Consider the following 17,518-nt stretch of genomic DNA (forward strand, 5'->3'; position numbering starts at 1 on the left):
ATGGATAATGTTCAGAGAATCAACGGCTAAGAATATGACAATTCGATGGATGAGGATAAATCAGTTATCCGTCGAGACATAAAATATTCCAGAAAAATAATTGATTTTATTAACAAAATATATACTGACGGATAATCAAACTCGATGGATAATGATCATCCGTCGAGATATAAATTTTGACTTAGCCAAAATTTCATCCAAGACTGAAAAATCAATTAAATTTCTGGCTACATTACAACTTGCAAATTATCTGTAAAGATTCAAGAGTAATTTAGCATACCTAACTCACTTACCAACCTTGAAAAGGTGGATTCATCCAGTGGCTTAGTAAATATATTTGCAAGCTGCTTTTCACTTGGAACAAAATGTAGTTCTACAGTATCATTCATCACATGTTCCTTTATGAAGTGGTACTTGATGTCTATGTGCTTTGTTCTTGAATGATGTACTGGATTTTCAGTGATGCCAATTGCACTTGTGTTATCACAGAAAATAGGAATTCTTTCCACTTGAAGACCATAGTCTAACAATTGGTTTTTCATCCACAAAATATGTGCACAGCAACTGCCTGCAGCAATATATTCAGCTTCAGCTGTAGAAGTAGAAACTGAATTTTGCTTTTTTTACTGAACCAGGACACAAGCTTGTTTCCCAGAAATTGACAGGTTCCTATTGTACTTTTTCTATCAATTCTACAACCTGCATAATCTGCATCTGAATAACCAATTAGATTAAAACCAGAATCTCTAGGATACCAAATACCAAGTTTTGGTGTTCCTTTGAGATATCTGAACATTCTCTTAATAGATTCAAACATCAAGTTTCTGAGAGCCTTGAGTGAAGAATGGGAGACTCAGACTTCAATCATACGACATCAGTATGATTTGGAAATAATTACTTTGGATGAAGTCTATGGCATGCTGAGAACTCATGAACTGGAAGTCCAGCAAAGGAAGAAGAGGAAAAGCAACAAAGGGAAATCAGTTGCTTTAAAAGTAAATGATAAAGCTTCAAAAGAAAAGTTTGTTGGAGTTGTAAGAAAGAAGAACAATTTGCCAGAATCAGATACTGATGATTCATCATCAAATCCTGATGATGATACTGATTCTAAAACTGATGAGAACATGACAGATTCTGATGTCATGCAAATGGCTGTATTGCTAGTTAAGGGTTTCAAGAGGATGCAATTCAGAAAGTCTAAGAACAACATAAGCTTCAAGAAGAAGTTCACTGGAGGTGATAGGAAGTCAACTGGAAGAAAAGATGGAAAAGACTCTAAAGCTGGAAAGGTAGACATGACAAAGATCAAGTGCTACAACTGTGATGAACCTGGACACTTTTCTATAGAGTGCAAGAAGACAAAGCATGATAAAGGGAAGAACAAAGCCCTGATCACATCAAGCAAGAATTGGATGGACTCCTCTGATTCTGAAAATGAAGACACGTGTTATGCACTGATGGCTAGCCTTGATGATCCCGCTTCCTCTGAGTCTAAGGTACCAACTTTTTTCTTATCTTTTGATACTGAAGATATATCTGAGTTGGAATCTATTCTTAAATCTCTGCATGGTAATTTTAAGAATAAGACTCTAGAAAATGATAGACTTGTAACTGAAATTGAGATCTTAAAATCTAGGAATGTACAATTAGAGTCTGACTTAATAAATCAGATTGATTTGAAGAAAGAATGTTAAATATATTTGATAATGTCATGACTAATGTGATTTATGTTTAGTTTACAGATCTTACTTAAACAGGACAAATCAGTACTTAACTGAAATCAACACTTATACTGAAGTCAGAACTTAAGTCATCAGTACTTAAGGTTCAGGAGATATTTATCAGAAGATAATATCAGGACTTGAAGGAAACGTTCAGATAACAAGGAAGGCAGCTGATTTACAGGAAGAGAAGATCGAGACAAACATAAGAAGAGATATGCATGAAGATGGAATTCTATGAAGAATAGAATACTTGGAAGAAAAGATATCTGATTGATATATTTTAGGAAGCAGAATTATATTCCATATCAATTAGCGATTATCTTGTAACTGTGTAGTATATAAACACAGACATAGGGTTTACACTATAAGTGTTATCATTAATCGAGAAGATTATTCATTGTAACCCTAGCAGCTCTCGTGATATTTGTTCATCACTGAGAGAAGACAGTTCCATACTGTAACAGAGTTTATTGTTTTGAATAAAGTTTGTTTTCTGTTACTTGAGTTATTAAAGTTCGATTTGATTGTGCTATACACTGTATTCACCCCCCTCTACAGTGTGTGTGACCTAACAAGTGGTATCAGAGCCTATCTGTTAACACACAAACAGTTTAAGATCCAAAAACAATCATGTCTGAAGTAGAAACTCCAACTAAGCCCACCAAAATTGAAGAACCTCCAAAGACACAAATCCAAAGCCGATATGAGACTATTAGAGTTCCCATATTGTGACCATCTGAATATCCCATATGGAAGGTGAGGATGACCATGTTTCTGGAAGCTACTGATCCAGAATATCTTGATAGAATCAAGGAAGGGCCTCACAAACCAACCAAGCTCGCTGTTGCAGTTGCAGGTGAAGCAGCAAAGTCAGTACCAAAGGAAAAGAGTGACTACACTGCTGAAGATATCGCATCAATTGCTAAGGATGCTAAGGTACGACACTTACTGCATAGTGCCATTGATAATGTAATGTCAAACAGGGTAATAAACTGCAAGACTGCAAAGGAGATATGGGATGCCTTGGAAACAAGATGTCAGGGAACTGATACGATTAAGAAGAACAGGAAGACAATACTCACTCAAGAATATGAACACTTTGACTCAAAGGCTAATGAGTCATTGACTGATTTATATGATAGATTTGTCAAACTCTTGAATGACTTGTCACTGGTTGATAAGGAGTATGATCTTGAAGATTCAAACCTTAAATTCCTGTTGGCTCTTCCTGAAAGCTGGGATTTGAAGGCAACAACAATAAGAGACAACTATAATCTTGATGAAACAACTCTTGATAAAATTTATGGGATGTTCAAGACTCATGAACTTGAGATGGAACAAAGAAGCAAGAGGAAAAGAGGAAAGTCAAGAACAGTTGCTCTTAAGGCTGAAGAAGAATCCCCCAAGGCAGCTAACTCAAGGAAAGGCAAGGGTAAATCTCTCTTCACAAAGTCTGATACTGAGTCATCAAGTTCTGAAAGTGATGATGACTCAGAATCTGAAAGCTTGCCTGAGACGGATGCTGATGAAGAGATGATGAAGTTGTGTGCTCTTATGGTGAAAGGAATCACGAAGATTGCATACAGAAAGTTCAGAAAGGGAAAGAAGTTTTCTAGGAAAGGCGCAAGTTCTGATAAGAAGAATTTCAGAAAATCTGAGGGCAGAGGAGGAAAGTCTGACAGAGGAGATTATACAAATGTCAAATGCTACAACTGTGGTGAGAAATGCCACATATCTCCCGATTGCAAGAAAGTTAAGAGTGACAAAGGCAAGGCTCTTGTCACAAAGAACAAAAGCTGGATAGACACCTCAGATTCTGAAAGTGAGGAGAATTATGCCTTGATGGCAAATGCTGATATGGCAAGTGCTGAAAGCAGTTCTGAAGCTGCTGAGTTAAAGGTACCTCAAACTACTTATGCCTTTCATACTGATGATATTAATGAGTTGAGAAGATATCTTAAAACCATGTTCATTAGCTATAGAGATCAAACTTTAACATGTGAAAGATTAACTTCTGAAAATCTTGTTTGCAAAAAGAGGAATGATTATTTAGAAAAAGAGTTAGTCATGTTCCATCAAACTCAGAAAGATAGAGATGATGCTTTCTATGTTAGAGATGAAGTGCTTAAAATGAATGAATCTCTAAAAGCTGAGTTAGAAAAGGAAAGAGAGATTATCAGGACTTGGACTAACTCTGGCAGAACAACTCAGAATTTGTTAAATAGTGAAAACGGGAAAGAGGGCTTAGGTTATGGAGAGGATAAGAATGATAAAGGAACTGTAGATATTAAGCCTATAGTTATTAAACAAAAGCCAAAGTTAAAACCTGTTAAGTTTGTAGTTGTAAACTCTGATACTGAGAAATCAGAAGTTAAAAAGGAATTAACTTCTGACAAACTAAAACAGGAAAAGACAACTGAAGTAAACGTAGGCTTAGTGACAAAGAAGCAGCTTAAGCATAAGCTGAAAGATGTTAAGAATGCAAACAAGGTAAAATCACCTAGGAAAAATAGGAATGGAAAGGAAGGTGAGAAGAACAGGAAGACAATACTCACTCAAGAATATGAACACTTTGACTCAAAGGCTAATGAATCATTGACTGATTTATATGATAGATTTGTCAAACTCTTGAATGACTTGTCACTGGTTGATAAGGAGTATGATCTTGAAGATTCAAACCTTAAATTCCTGTTGGCTCTTCCTGAAAGCTGGGATTTGAAGGCAACAACAATAAGAGACAACTATAATCTTGATAAAACAACTCTTGATAAAATTTATGGGATGTTCAAGACTCATGAACTTGAGATAGAACAAAGAAGCAAGAGGAAAAGAGGAAAGTCAAGAACAGTTGCTCTTAAGGCTGAAGAAGAATCCCCCAAGGCAGCTAACTCAAGGAAAGGCAAGGGTAAAGCTCTCTTCACAAAGTCTGATACTGAGTCATCAAGTTCTGAAAGTGATGATGACTCAGAATCTGAAAGCTTGCCTGAGACGGATGCTGATGAAGAGATGATGAAGTTGTGTGCTCTTATGGTGAAAGGAATCACGAAGATTGCATACAGAAAGTTCAGAAAGGGAAAGAAGTTTTCTAGGAAAGGCGCAAGTTCTGATAAGAAGAATTTCAGAAAATCTGAGGGCAGAGGAGGAAAGTCTGACAGAGGAGATTATACAAATGTCAAATGCTACAACTGTGGTGAGAAATGCCACATATCTCCCGATTGCAAGAAAGTTAAGAGTGACAAAGGCAAGGCTCTTGTCACAAAGAACAAAAGCTGGACAGACACCTCAGATTCTGAAAGTGAGGAGAATTATGCCTTGATGGCAAATGCTGATATGGCAAGTGCTGAAAGCAGTTCTGAAGCTGCTGAGTTAAAGGTACCTCAAACTACTTATGCCTTTCATACTGATGATATTAATGAGTTGAGAAGATATCTTAAAACCATGTTCATTAGCTATAGAGATCAAACTTTAACATGTGAAAGATTAACTTCTGAAAATCTTGTTTGCAAAAAGAGGAATGATTATTTAGAAAAAGAGTTAGTCATGTTCCATCAAACTCAGAAAGATAGAGATGATGCTTTCTATGTTAGAGATGAAGTGCTTAAAATGAATGAATCTCTAAAAGCTGAGTTAGAAAAGGAAAGAGAGATTATCAGGACTTGGACTAACTCTGGCAGAACAACTCAGAATTTGTTAAGTAGTGAAAACGGGAAAGAGGGCTTAGGTTATGGAGAGGATAAGAATGATAAAGGAACTGTAGATATTAAGCCTATAGTTGTTAAACAAAAGCCAAAGTTAAAACCTGTTAAGTTTGTAGCTGTAAACTCTGATACTGAGAAATCAGAAGTTAAAAAGGAATTAACTTCTGACAAACTAAAACAGGAAAAGACAACTGAAGTAAACGTAGGCTTAGTGACAAAGAAGCAGCTTAAGCATAAGCTGAAAGATGTTAAGAATGCAAACAAGGTAAAATCAACTAGGAAAAATAGGAATGGAAAGGAAGGTGAGAAGAACAGGAAGACAATACTCACTCAAGAATATGAACACTTTGACTCAAAGGCTAATGAGTCATTGACTGATTTATATGATAGATTTGTCAAACTCTTGAATGACTTGTCACTGGTTGATAAGGAGTATGATCTTGAAGATTCAAACCTTAAATTCCTGTTGGCTCTTCCTGAAAGCTGGGAGTTGAAGGCAACAACAATAAGAGACAACTATAATCTTGATGAAACAACTCTTGATAAAATTTATGGGATGTTCAAGACTCATGAACTTGAGATGGAACAAAGAAGCAAGAGGAAAAGAGGAAAGTCAAGAACAGTTGCTCTTAAGGCTGAAGAAGAATCCCCCAAGGCAGCTAACTCAAGGAAAGGCAAGGGTAAAGCTCTCTTCACAAAGTCTGATACTGAGTCATCAAGTTCTGAAAGTGATGATGACTCAGAATCTGAAAGCTTGCCTGAGACGGATGCTGATGAAGAGATGATGAAGTTGTGTGCTCTTATGGTGAAAGGAATCACGAAGATTGCATACAGAAAGTTCAGAAAGGGAAAGAAGTTTTCTAGGAAAGGCGCAAGTTCTGATAAGAAGAATTTCAGAAAAACTGAGGGCAGAGGAGGAAAGTCTGACAGAGGAGATTATACAAATGTCAAATGCTACAACTGTGGTGAGAAATGCCACATATCTCCCGATTGCAAGAAAGTTAAGAGTGACAAAGGCAAGGCTCTTGTCACAAAGAACAAAAGCTGGACAGACACCTCAGATTCTGAAAGTGAGGAGAATTATGCCTTGATGGAAAATGCTGATATGGCAAGTGCTGAAAGCAGTTCTAAAGCTGCTGAGTTAAAGGTACCTCAAACTACTTATGCCTTTCATACTGATGATATTAATGAGTTGAGAAGATATCTTAAAACCATGTTCATTAGCTATAGAGATCAAACTTTAACATGTGAAAGATTAACTTCTGAAAATCTTGTTTGCAAAAAGAGGAATGATTATTTAGAAAAAGAGTTAGTCATGTTCCATCAAACTCAGAAAGATAGAGATGATGCTTTCTATGTTAGAGATGAAGTGCTTAAAATGAATGAATCTCTAAAAGCTGAGTTAGAAAAGGAAAGAGAGATTATCAGAACTTGGACTAACTCTGGCAGAACAACTCAGAATTTGTTAAGTAGTGAAAACGGGAAAGAGGGCTTAGGTTATGGAGAGGATAAGAATGATAAATGAACTGTAGATATTAAGCCTATAGTTGTTAAACAAAAGCCAAAGTTAAAACCTGTTAAGTTTGTAGCTGTAAACTCTGATACTGAGAAATCAGAAGTTAAAAAGGAATTAACTTCTGACAAACTAAAACAGGAAAAGACAACTGAAGTAAACGTAGGCTTAGTGACAAAGAAGCAGCTTAAGCATAAGCTGAAAGATGTTAAGAATGCAAACAAGGTAAAATCACCTAGGAAAAATAGGAATGGAAAGGAAGGTGTGAATAAAAGCAATGATTATAAGTCTGTTCCTGATGCTCCTAGAAAAACATATCATAACTGTGGAAGTTCTAACCATCTGGCTTCTTTTTGCAGGAAGAATAAGAACATAAACTCCTTACCTTCAAAGTCAGGAGTTAAGAGTCAGTCTGTTAGATATAAGCCACAAAATCCTTGTTTTTATTGTGGTAGTTTATGGCATTCCATTTATACTTGTAAGGAATATCATAGTCTGTACTATGATTATTATCAAATAAAACCTTCTTTAAAGAAAGTTAGCATTGTTCCTTCTAGTGTAAGTCCTGATTCAAAGTCTGATAGTGTAAATTCTGATAAGAAAAATGTTAACACAAACTGATACTAAATCTGCTGCAAATGTTAACAAACTTAATAAGGCCAAAGGATCCAAGCAAATCTGGGTCCTTAAAACTAATCATTAGTGGTCTTTGTGATTGCAGGGCAACAGGATAAACATCCTAGTTCTGGACAGTGGATGTTCAGGACATATGACTGGAAATAAAGCCCTGTTATCAGACTTTATGGAGAAGGCTGGCCCAAGTGTTTCTTATAGAGATGGCAACATTGGAAAAACATTGGGATATGGCAATATCAATCTTGGGAATGTCATCATTAAAGAAGTAGCTCTGGTCTCAGGACTTAAACACAATCTGCTGAGTGTCAGTCAAATCTGTGACAGAGGTTATCATGTGGATTTCTTTGAAGAACACTGTGAAGTTGTAAGTAAATCTACATGCAAAGTTGTTCTGAAAGGATACAGGCGTGGTAACATTTATGAAGCCAAGCTTTCAACAATTACTGATGGTTCTGCAATCTTTCTGATGAGTAGAGCATCAATTGAAGAAAGCTGGAGTTGGCACAAGAAACTCTCTCATTTAAATTTCAACAATATAAATGAACTAGTCAAGAAAGATCTTGTGAGAGGCCTGCCAAAGTCAGTATTTGCTCCTGATGGCCTTTGTGATTCTTGTCAGAAGGCTAAACAAAGAAAATCCTCATTCAAGAGCAAGACTGAATCATCAATTCTTCAGCCTTATCAATTACTGCATGTTGATCTATTTGGTCCAGTAAATGTCATGTCTATTGCAAAGAAGAAATATGCTATGGTCATAGTGGATGAGTTCACCAGATACATATGGGTGTATTTCTTGCACACAAAAAGTGAAACTGCATCTATCTTGATTGATCATGTCAGGTGTTAGGGTGAAAACACGCGCTAATATTCACGCAAGTATACGCGTTCGCAAGTAGTATAAGATATAAATAAAATTCATTCCCACAGAGACTGGTTTAGGTTAAGTTCAATTTATGCACCTATGCAATAATGTATGGTTATCGCTCAATGCTAAGACAAATAACAAATTGGGTTTTTATTAAACTAAGAGATTATACTAAATAACATTAACTAAAAGAATTGAGGTTGAATTACTATATATAACAAACATGGGATTCTAACTTCATTAAATACTTCATTCAATAGCCTTCTCATTCTTAACCTTAGCATGTGATGGTGAGGACACTAATCAGATTACACGAAACTGATAAACGCCAACTTTCGTTGCACGAGTACCATTCTACCAGACATCCACAAAAGATATAGAAGCTGAATAGGCACCAATTATATTGAGACCCTATATGTCTATAGAATTTGACAACATAACGGTTTAAGAACAAGTTATCTATCATGATTACATAGGGCAAGTAAGATGGTTAGAGTTACCCACTAATCATGCATACAATACATGAACCTATGCTAGCATGGCAAGTTCTAAACCTCGACGAATAAGCACAACTAGGATATCAATCAATCACTACACACCAAGATATCAAAACAAATTAATTAATGAAATCCATAAGTAAATCCGCTAGAACCCCATGACAACGATTAGCCCATAATCGAACTCATCGTCACCATGGGTTCCAATGAAAGCATGGTATAAACAAGGTCTTAATAAACTGAATAATAATTAAAGTACGAATAAATGAGATCTAGGTTCAACAAGAATGAAAACGAGCATCCAAAGTTACAACTAATTCAAAGAATCACAAGTTGAAAATAAGATCTTCTTTTTCGGAGTTGTTCTGTGCTTCTAGGCCTTCTCCTTGGTATCCCAATCTTCCCGGATGATGAAAAACCTTTTTTTTAAGTATATATACGCCCCTAGTGGACCTGGACCCTTAAAATCGTCAAATTCCACTCAAAAAAGGTTTTTTCAGCGAAATCAGCGACCAGCCGCGCCCTGAGCGGCCGCTCAGCTCTGCTGAGCGGGCACTCAGCTCTGCTGAGCGGGCGCTCAGCTCTGCTGAGCGGGCGCTCAGCTACTGACTGGGAAAAATATTCTGATGAATCTTGTTTTGGCCATAACTTGAGTTCTACTCGTCAGAATTAGGCGATTCAACTGCCCACGTGAAGCTAACGAGATTCTCTACAAGTTGACAATGACCTTGGCTTCCAATTCTGATCACTTTTCATCATATTTCCTTTAAAAGCTCTTTTCTTCATTTAACTGATACCTGAAATACAATAACACAAAAACACATCAAAATACCAACAACTTGAGTCCAAAACACCAATTTAAGCTTGTAAAAAAGCATTCCAAGTGGATATAAAATCCACTTATCACACCCCAAAACTTGAATCGATGCTTGTCCTCAAGCATAAACAGACTCAAAACTATAAAACAAACCTAATGTATGAATGCAACTATGTGAATGCAACTAAATGATAATGCAATCGATCCCCTCAGAATAACCATAACCAAATGAATAAGCCAATGCCTCTAAGAATGCAATGACTTTAAACAGAGCTCGAATAAATCCCACAAACCAACTCACAAACCAGAAACGTGCGTGTGTGGATGCTTAACAGATATACTCTCGATACCAGATCAATAACCATAACTTATCTATCATCGAAACAATCAAAAGTTTATAAACAGAATAGACAATAAACGCATTATGACTCACAACACCTCCTTTCTACTAGAGTTATACAAGGATTCACACTATTCTAGAACACATAACAAAGATGCTTATTTGATCATGCAATGAATAAGGTCCCAAAAGACTTATACAATAATACCCATGTAGCGAGCGTTAGGTTAGTGGATCCCAGACTATAAAAGCCTTAGGTCACTAGGCACAAAGTCCCCTAGAACTTAATAACTCGAGTATTAAAGAGCTCACTCTTGATCAATTATGCATAAACACATACTTTTTTCTTTCTTTTTTTTTCTTTTTTTTCTCTTTTCTTTATTTTCAATAATTTATGAATGAGTGCGTTTCGCTCCATCTCATTCAACCCTAGACTACTCATAAAAATATGAGTCGGCTACTAGCCATTTGACACCTAGCCTTACAACAACTAGCAATGAAATCCAAGTTTTTCTCCAGATAAAAAGAATCAGTGTTTTTATGTCACTACGAGAATATCACAAATTTTAAATATAACCAAGTGATTAAATCTCAACAACAAACAAGTATGATCATGATCTAGCTAAAAAGCAACCCTATAAGACTTTGTGAAAATATTTGTTTCTGGCATGCAAATCAATTCATTAGGACTTAAACATCTCTCTATTCGTCATCACCACACTCAAATCAACATCAACTTATCAAATATCATAGTTCATCTTAAGGGATCATGCTAAATATGTATGCAAATGCAACTATATGAAATTACATAAAAATAAACAAATATGTCCTAAATGAATAATCTACAAAAATATGAATGAACTACAAATAAACATGCAACATGAATCTATATGAATCTATATGGACACACACTACTAATCCTTATATTATCACCCCCAAACTTAAAATTTTCAATGTCCTTATTGATGGCAAAAATAAGGATTTCAGGCATACCTAATTAGCGGGAGATTCACCATCGTCGGGTGGAGGATCAGTGGCCAATCAACCTCGCCACTAGTGTCTCGGAAAATAGTACCGAAAACGTGTGTCAAATCTTCAGCAAAATGACGGTGAATATCGTGCATGGCCTCCATACGCCTACTCGCCTGTACTGCTCATCACCAACACCAGTCCTATCAACTACCTGCTGCACATGAGAAGAACCCTCTATAGGCACTGGAGGATCCGTTCGGCTATCCTCTACATCATCAAAGATATATCACAACCCCTTGTCAGGGGGTGCACCTAAGAATGAATAACTCAAGTGATCTGGCTGTCGGTTGAGCTCAAGTATGGGAGCTTCTTGAGTAAATGGTTCAAAACGCTCCTGAGAAATTTTCAGCTCTGCTAACCCAAGAGAATCGAATGGCATATTCAACTTCTTCTCCCACGGAGGTGCATTCAAAACCTGCAGTTGCTCTACTCCTCCTTCATCTTCAAAAACTGAGTCGACCCGCTCTATTTTTAAAGCACTCTTCTTTTTCTGTGGGTAACTTTATTTCCTTGAACACATTAAAAGTGACCTTTTGATCGTAAACCTTCATCGAAAGCTCTCCTTTTTGCACATCGATCATAGTTCGGCCTGTAGCCAAGAATGGTCTTCCCAAGATAATGGGAATCTTCTTATCTTCCTCGAAATCAAGAATTATAAAGTCAGCAGGGAAGAAGAGTTTATCCACCTTGACCAAAACATCCTCCACTATACCTCGTGGATAAGCGATGGAACAGTCAGCTAGTTGCAATGACATGTATGTTGGTTTCGGATCAGGCAGACCAAGCTTCTTTAAGATAGATAAGGGCATCAGATTGATGCTAGCTCCTAAATCACATAAACACTTGTCGAACGACAAGTTCCCGATGGTGCAAGGAATAGTGAAGCTTCCAGGATCTTTAAGCTTCGGAGGCAACTTTTGTTGCAGCACATCACTGCATTCCTCCGTTAGAGCAACGGTCTCTAAGTCATCGAGCTTCACTTTCCGAGAGAGAATACCTTTCATAAACCTCGCATAGCCAGGCATCTGTTCAAGAGCTTCAGCGAAAGTTATGTTGATATGAAGTTTCTTGAACACCTCCAAAAACTTCTCAAACTGCTTATCCAACTTCTGCTTCTGCAGCCTTTTAGGAAAAGGAGGTGGAGGATAGATCTGCTTCTCCCCTGTATTACCCTCAGGAGGAGTGTGTTCCACAGTAGTTTTCCTTGGTTCCACCTCTGCTTCCTTCTGCACTTTTTCTTCAGCCACAACTGCATTTTCTGAATCTTGAGATTTTTCAGGCTCTTCGTCTTGCTGAATTTGGGGGCTTGCGACCTTTCCAGACCTTAAGGTGATGGCGTTCACATGTTCTTCAACTTCCTTCTTTCCTGGTTTGGCTTCTGTATCACTAGGAAGCATTCCTGGTGGCCGATTCAATAAGGCATTAGCAATTTGCCCTATTTGGTTCTCCAGAGTCTTGATAGAATTAGCATGGTTTTGGCATAAAAGAGCCTGGTTTTTGCACATAAGACGCAACTCCTCCAATTCAGAGTTTTCATTTGAAGATAGACCTGCATCATGAGTTTGTTGCTGAATTTGGAGTTGTTGTTTTGGTGCAATTTGTTGCTGAAAACCAGGAGGGTTGAATAGCTTATTTCCAAACTACTGGAACGGCTGTTGCATCACATTCTGATTGTTGCTCCAGCTGAAGTTAGGATGTGACCAGTTGTCAGGATGATAAGTGTCTGGAACTGGTTGCTGCGATCTCTGAAAGTTGCTCACAAACTGAGCCGAGTCGCTAGATATAGTGCATTGCTCTGTCGCATGCGGACCTGCACACAGCTCACAAACACTAATTATCTGCTTAACACCATAGTTAGCCAGAGAATCGATCTTCATAGACAACGCCTTTAGTTGAGCAGTGATAGCCGTAGCTGTATCCACTTCAAGAACTCCTGCTACCTTGCCCTGTGGACATCTCTGGGTTGGATACTTATATTCATTAGTAGCCATCAGTTCAATTAGATCATAAGCTTCCTTATAGCTCTTTGCCCATAATGCTCCGCCTGATGCTGCATCGAGCATGGGTCTGGACTATGCTCCCAACCCATTATAAAAATAAGTGATGATCATCCAATCAGGAATTCCATGATGAGGACACTTCCTAAGCATCTCCTTATAGTACTCCCAAGCTTCACATAGCGATTCTCCCATTTGCTGCACAAATTGAGTAATAGCGTTCCTCATTGCAGCTGTCTTCGCCATAGGGAAGAATTTAGTAAGGAATTTCTGAGCAAGATCCTCCCAAGTAGTAATCGAACCAGCTGGTAGAGAGTATAACCAGCTCTTAGCCTTGTCCCTCAGAGAGAATGGGAACAGTCTCAGCTTCACAGCATCTTCAGAAATACCATCGAACTTGAAGGTGTCGCAGATCTCAATAAAATCCCTAATGTGCATATTGGGATCTTCCGTTGAAGAACCCCTAAACTGGATTGAATTATGCACCCATTGAATATTGCCAGGCTTGATCTCAAAGGTATTAGCCGTGATAGCTGGCCGGACAATGCTAGATTGAATGTCATTGATCTTGGGTTGAGAAAAATCCATCAAGGCTTTCGTTCGTGCTGCTGGATCTCCCATTGTATTGAGTACCTGAAACACAAACAAATAAACTGTGAAAGTAAAAGAATCTGAGTCAGTAAACTTTAACAACCACTGATGACAAGCACATCAACTAAAAATTAACACCGAGTCCCCGGCAGCGGCGCCAAAAACTTGTTAGGGCGAATACACGCGCTAATATTCACGCAAGTATTCGCGTTCGTAAGTAGTATAAGATATAAATCAGATTCGTTCCCACAGAGACTGGTTTAGGTTAAGTTCAATTTATGCACCTATGCAACAATGTATGGTTATCACTCAATGCTAAGACAAATAACAAATTGGGTTTTTATTAAACTAAGAGATTATACTAAATAACATTAACTAAGAGAATTGAGGTTGAATTACTATATATAACAAACATGGGATTCTAACTTCATTAAATACTTCATTCAATAGCCTTCTCGTTCTTAACCTTAGCATGTGATGGTGAGGACACTAATCAGATAACACGAAACTGATAAACGCCAACTTTCGTTGCACGAGTACCATTCTACCAGACATCCACAAAAGAGATAGAAGCTGAATAGGCACCAATTATATTGAGACCCTATATGTCTATAGAATTTGACAACATAACGGTTTAAGAACAAGTTATCTATCATGATTACATAGGGCAAGTAAGATGGTTAGAGTTACCCACTAATGATGCATACAATATATGAACCTATGCTAGCATGGCAAGTTCTAAACCTCTATATTCACTGTCGCTTCAATAGAGATTAACACGCTATCTTATATGTTAGCTATGCACATAAGACGAATAAGCACAACCAATACTAGGATATCAATCAATCACCACACACCAAGATATCAAAACAAATTAATTATTGAAATCCATAAGTAAATCCGCTAGAACCCCATGACAACGATTAGCCCATAATCGAACTCATCGTCACCATGGGTTCCAATGAAAGCATGGTATAAACAAGGTCTTAATAAACTGAATAATAATTAAAGTACGAATAAACAAGATCTAGGTTCAACCAGAATGAAAACGAGCATCCAAAGTTACAACTAATTCAAAGAATCACAAGTTGAAAACAAGATCTTCTTTTTCGGAGTTGTTCTGTGCTTCTAGGCCTTCTCCTTGGTATCCCAATCTTCCCGGATGATTAAAACCCTTTTTTTAAGTATATATACGCCCCTAGTGGACCTGGACCCTTAAAATCGTCAAATTCCACTCAAAAAAGGCTTTTTCAGCGAAATCAGCGACCACCCGCGCCCTGAGCGGCCGCTCAGCTCTCCTGAGCGGGCGCTCAGCTACTGACTGGAAAAAATATTCTGATGAATCTTGTTTTGGCCATAACTTGAGTTCTACTCGTTAGAATTAGGCGATTCAACTGCCCACGTGAAGCTAACGAGATTCTCTACAACTTGACAATGGCCTTGGCTTCCAATTCTGATCACTTTTCATCATATTTCCTTTAAAAGATCTTTTCTTCATTTTACCAACAACTTGAGTCCAAAAACACCAATTTAAGCTTGTAAAAAAGCATTCCAAGTGGATATAAAATCCACTTATCATCAGGCAACTGGATAAATTGGTCAAAGATTCTGTGCAAATAATAAGAAGTGATAATGGTACTGAGTTCAAGAATTTGTAATGGAAGAGTTCTGCAAAAACCATGGAATCAAGCAGGAATTTTCTGCTCTTGGAACTCCACAGCAAAATGGAATTGTTGAAAGAAAGAATAGAACTCTCATTGAAGCTGCACGTATAATGCTTAATGAAGCAAAGCTTCCAACCTATTTCTGGGCTGAAGCTATGCAGACTGCTTGTTTTACTCATAATGCAACACTAATTAACAAGCATGGAAAGACACCATATGAGATGGTGAAGAAAAAGAAGCCAAATCTGAAGTATTTTCACGTATTTGGATGCAAGTGTTTTGCTCTTAAGACTCATCCTGAACAGCTATCCAAATTTGATCTAAAAGCTGATGAAGGCATCTTTGTTGAATATCCACTTTCCATAAAAGCCTTCAGAGTCTATAACTTGAGAACAAGAGTGGTCATGGAATCTATCAATATTTCTTTTGATGACAAGAAGATTACTGGACTTGAAGATTTCAATGATCATGATCAGCTAAGATTTGAAAATGAAGACTTAAATTCTGATACTGAAAATCCTGACAGTCTATATCCTGATACTGCAAACTCTGATGGATTAAACTCTGATGTTATTAAAACTGTGGTGACTACGCCAAAGGAAGATGCACCTATGCAGGGGGAGCATACTCAAGATACAACCACATCTCAAGAAGCATCAGAACATACATCTGGCTCTTCAAGTTCTGATTTGTCAAGTTCTGATAAGCCAAGTTCTGATAGTTCTGAAAACTTAAATTCTGAAGAATCCAACTCGGAGAGCATAGTTTAAGGGGGAGCATCAGAAAATGTTGATAAAGATAGCATGGATCATGGGGGAGCATCCAGTTCTAGAGAAAACCTTCCATCTACAAGAAAGTGGACTAAATCACATACACCTGACTTAATTATTGGAAATCCTGACGCAGGTGTCAGAACTAGAACAGCTACTTCAAGTGAATGTCTTTACAATTCTTTTCTTTCTCAGACTGAACCAAAGAAAGTGGAAGAAGCTCTTCAAGATGCTGATTGGGTGCAAGCAATGTAGGAAGAGTTAAATGAATTTGAAAGAAACAAAGTCTGGACCCTAGTGCCAAGACCAAAGAACAGATCTGTTGTTGGTACAAAGTGGGTATTCAGAAATAAAACTGATAGTGATGGCATAATTACAAGGAATAAGGCAAGGTTGGTTGCAAAAGAATATTCTCAACAGGAGGGAATTGACTATTATAAAACATTTGCACCAGTTGCTAGATTGGAAGCCATAAGGATATTTTTGGCTTATGCTGCTCACAAAAAGTTTACTATCTTTAAAATGGATGTGAAAAGTGCTTTTCTCAATGGAGAATTGGAGGAGGAAGTATATGTTGAACAACCTCCAGGGTTTGTAGATCCCAAATATCCTAATCATGTCTACAGGCTTGATAAAGCACTTTATGGCCTTAAGCAAGCTCCAAGAACATGGTATGAGACTTTAGCTCAGTTTCTTCTGGAAAGTAGATTTAACAGAGGAACAATAGACAAAACACTGTTCTACCTCAACCATGGAAAAGACTTGCTTCTGGTTCAGATATATGTTGATGATATCATCTTTGGTTCTACAAACGACAGACTTTGCAAGAAGTTTGCCAAACTGATGCAGTCAAGATATCAAATGAGTATGATGGGGGAACTTAGCTAATTTTTGGGCCTTCAAGTCAAGCCGAATGCAGAAAGCACTTTTATTTGTCAAACCAAGTACACCAGAAATTTGCTGAAGAAATTTGGAATGCAAGATTGTTCAAGTGCATCCACTCCCATGGCCACTTCAACAAAATTGGATAAGGATACTGGTAAATCAGTAGATATTACTGATTACAGAGGTATGATTGGCTCTCTACTCTATCTCACTGCTAGTAGACCTGATATCATGTATGCTACCTGTCTTTGTGCAAGATTTCAAGCAGATCCAAGTGAATCTCACTTAACAGTTGTGAAAAGAATTTTCAAATATCTTAAGGGAACAGCTGATCTGGGATTGTGGTATTCCAGAGAATCAGATTTTAAACTAATAGGTTACTCAGATGCAGATTTTGCAGGTTGCAAAATTGACAGGAAAAGTACAAGTGGAAGCTGCCAATTTCTTGGAGGCAGATTGGTTTCTTGGTTTAACAAGAAACAAAAGTCA

The 17,518-nt window shown here is 37.5% G+C and overlaps 1 non-coding gene across 1 annotated transcript; it reads left to right on the top strand.

Annotated features, from left to right (window-relative positions):
- The first annotated feature begins 13,243 nt into the window (after nucleotides 1–13,243).
- Nucleotides 13,244–13,350, top strand: LOC141683865 (small nucleolar RNA R71). Its single transcript, XR_012560472.1, has one exon. It is a non-coding gene; the product is annotated as a small nucleolar RNA R71 (small nucleolar RNA).
- The last annotated feature ends 4,168 nt before the right edge of the window (nucleotides 13,351–17,518 follow it).

Source organism: Apium graveolens, chromosome 1 (assembly GCF_009905375.1).
Source record: "Apium graveolens cultivar Ventura chromosome 1, ASM990537v1, whole genome shotgun sequence".
Lineage (NCBI taxonomy): Eukaryota > Viridiplantae > Streptophyta > Magnoliopsida > Apiales > Apiaceae > Apium > Apium graveolens.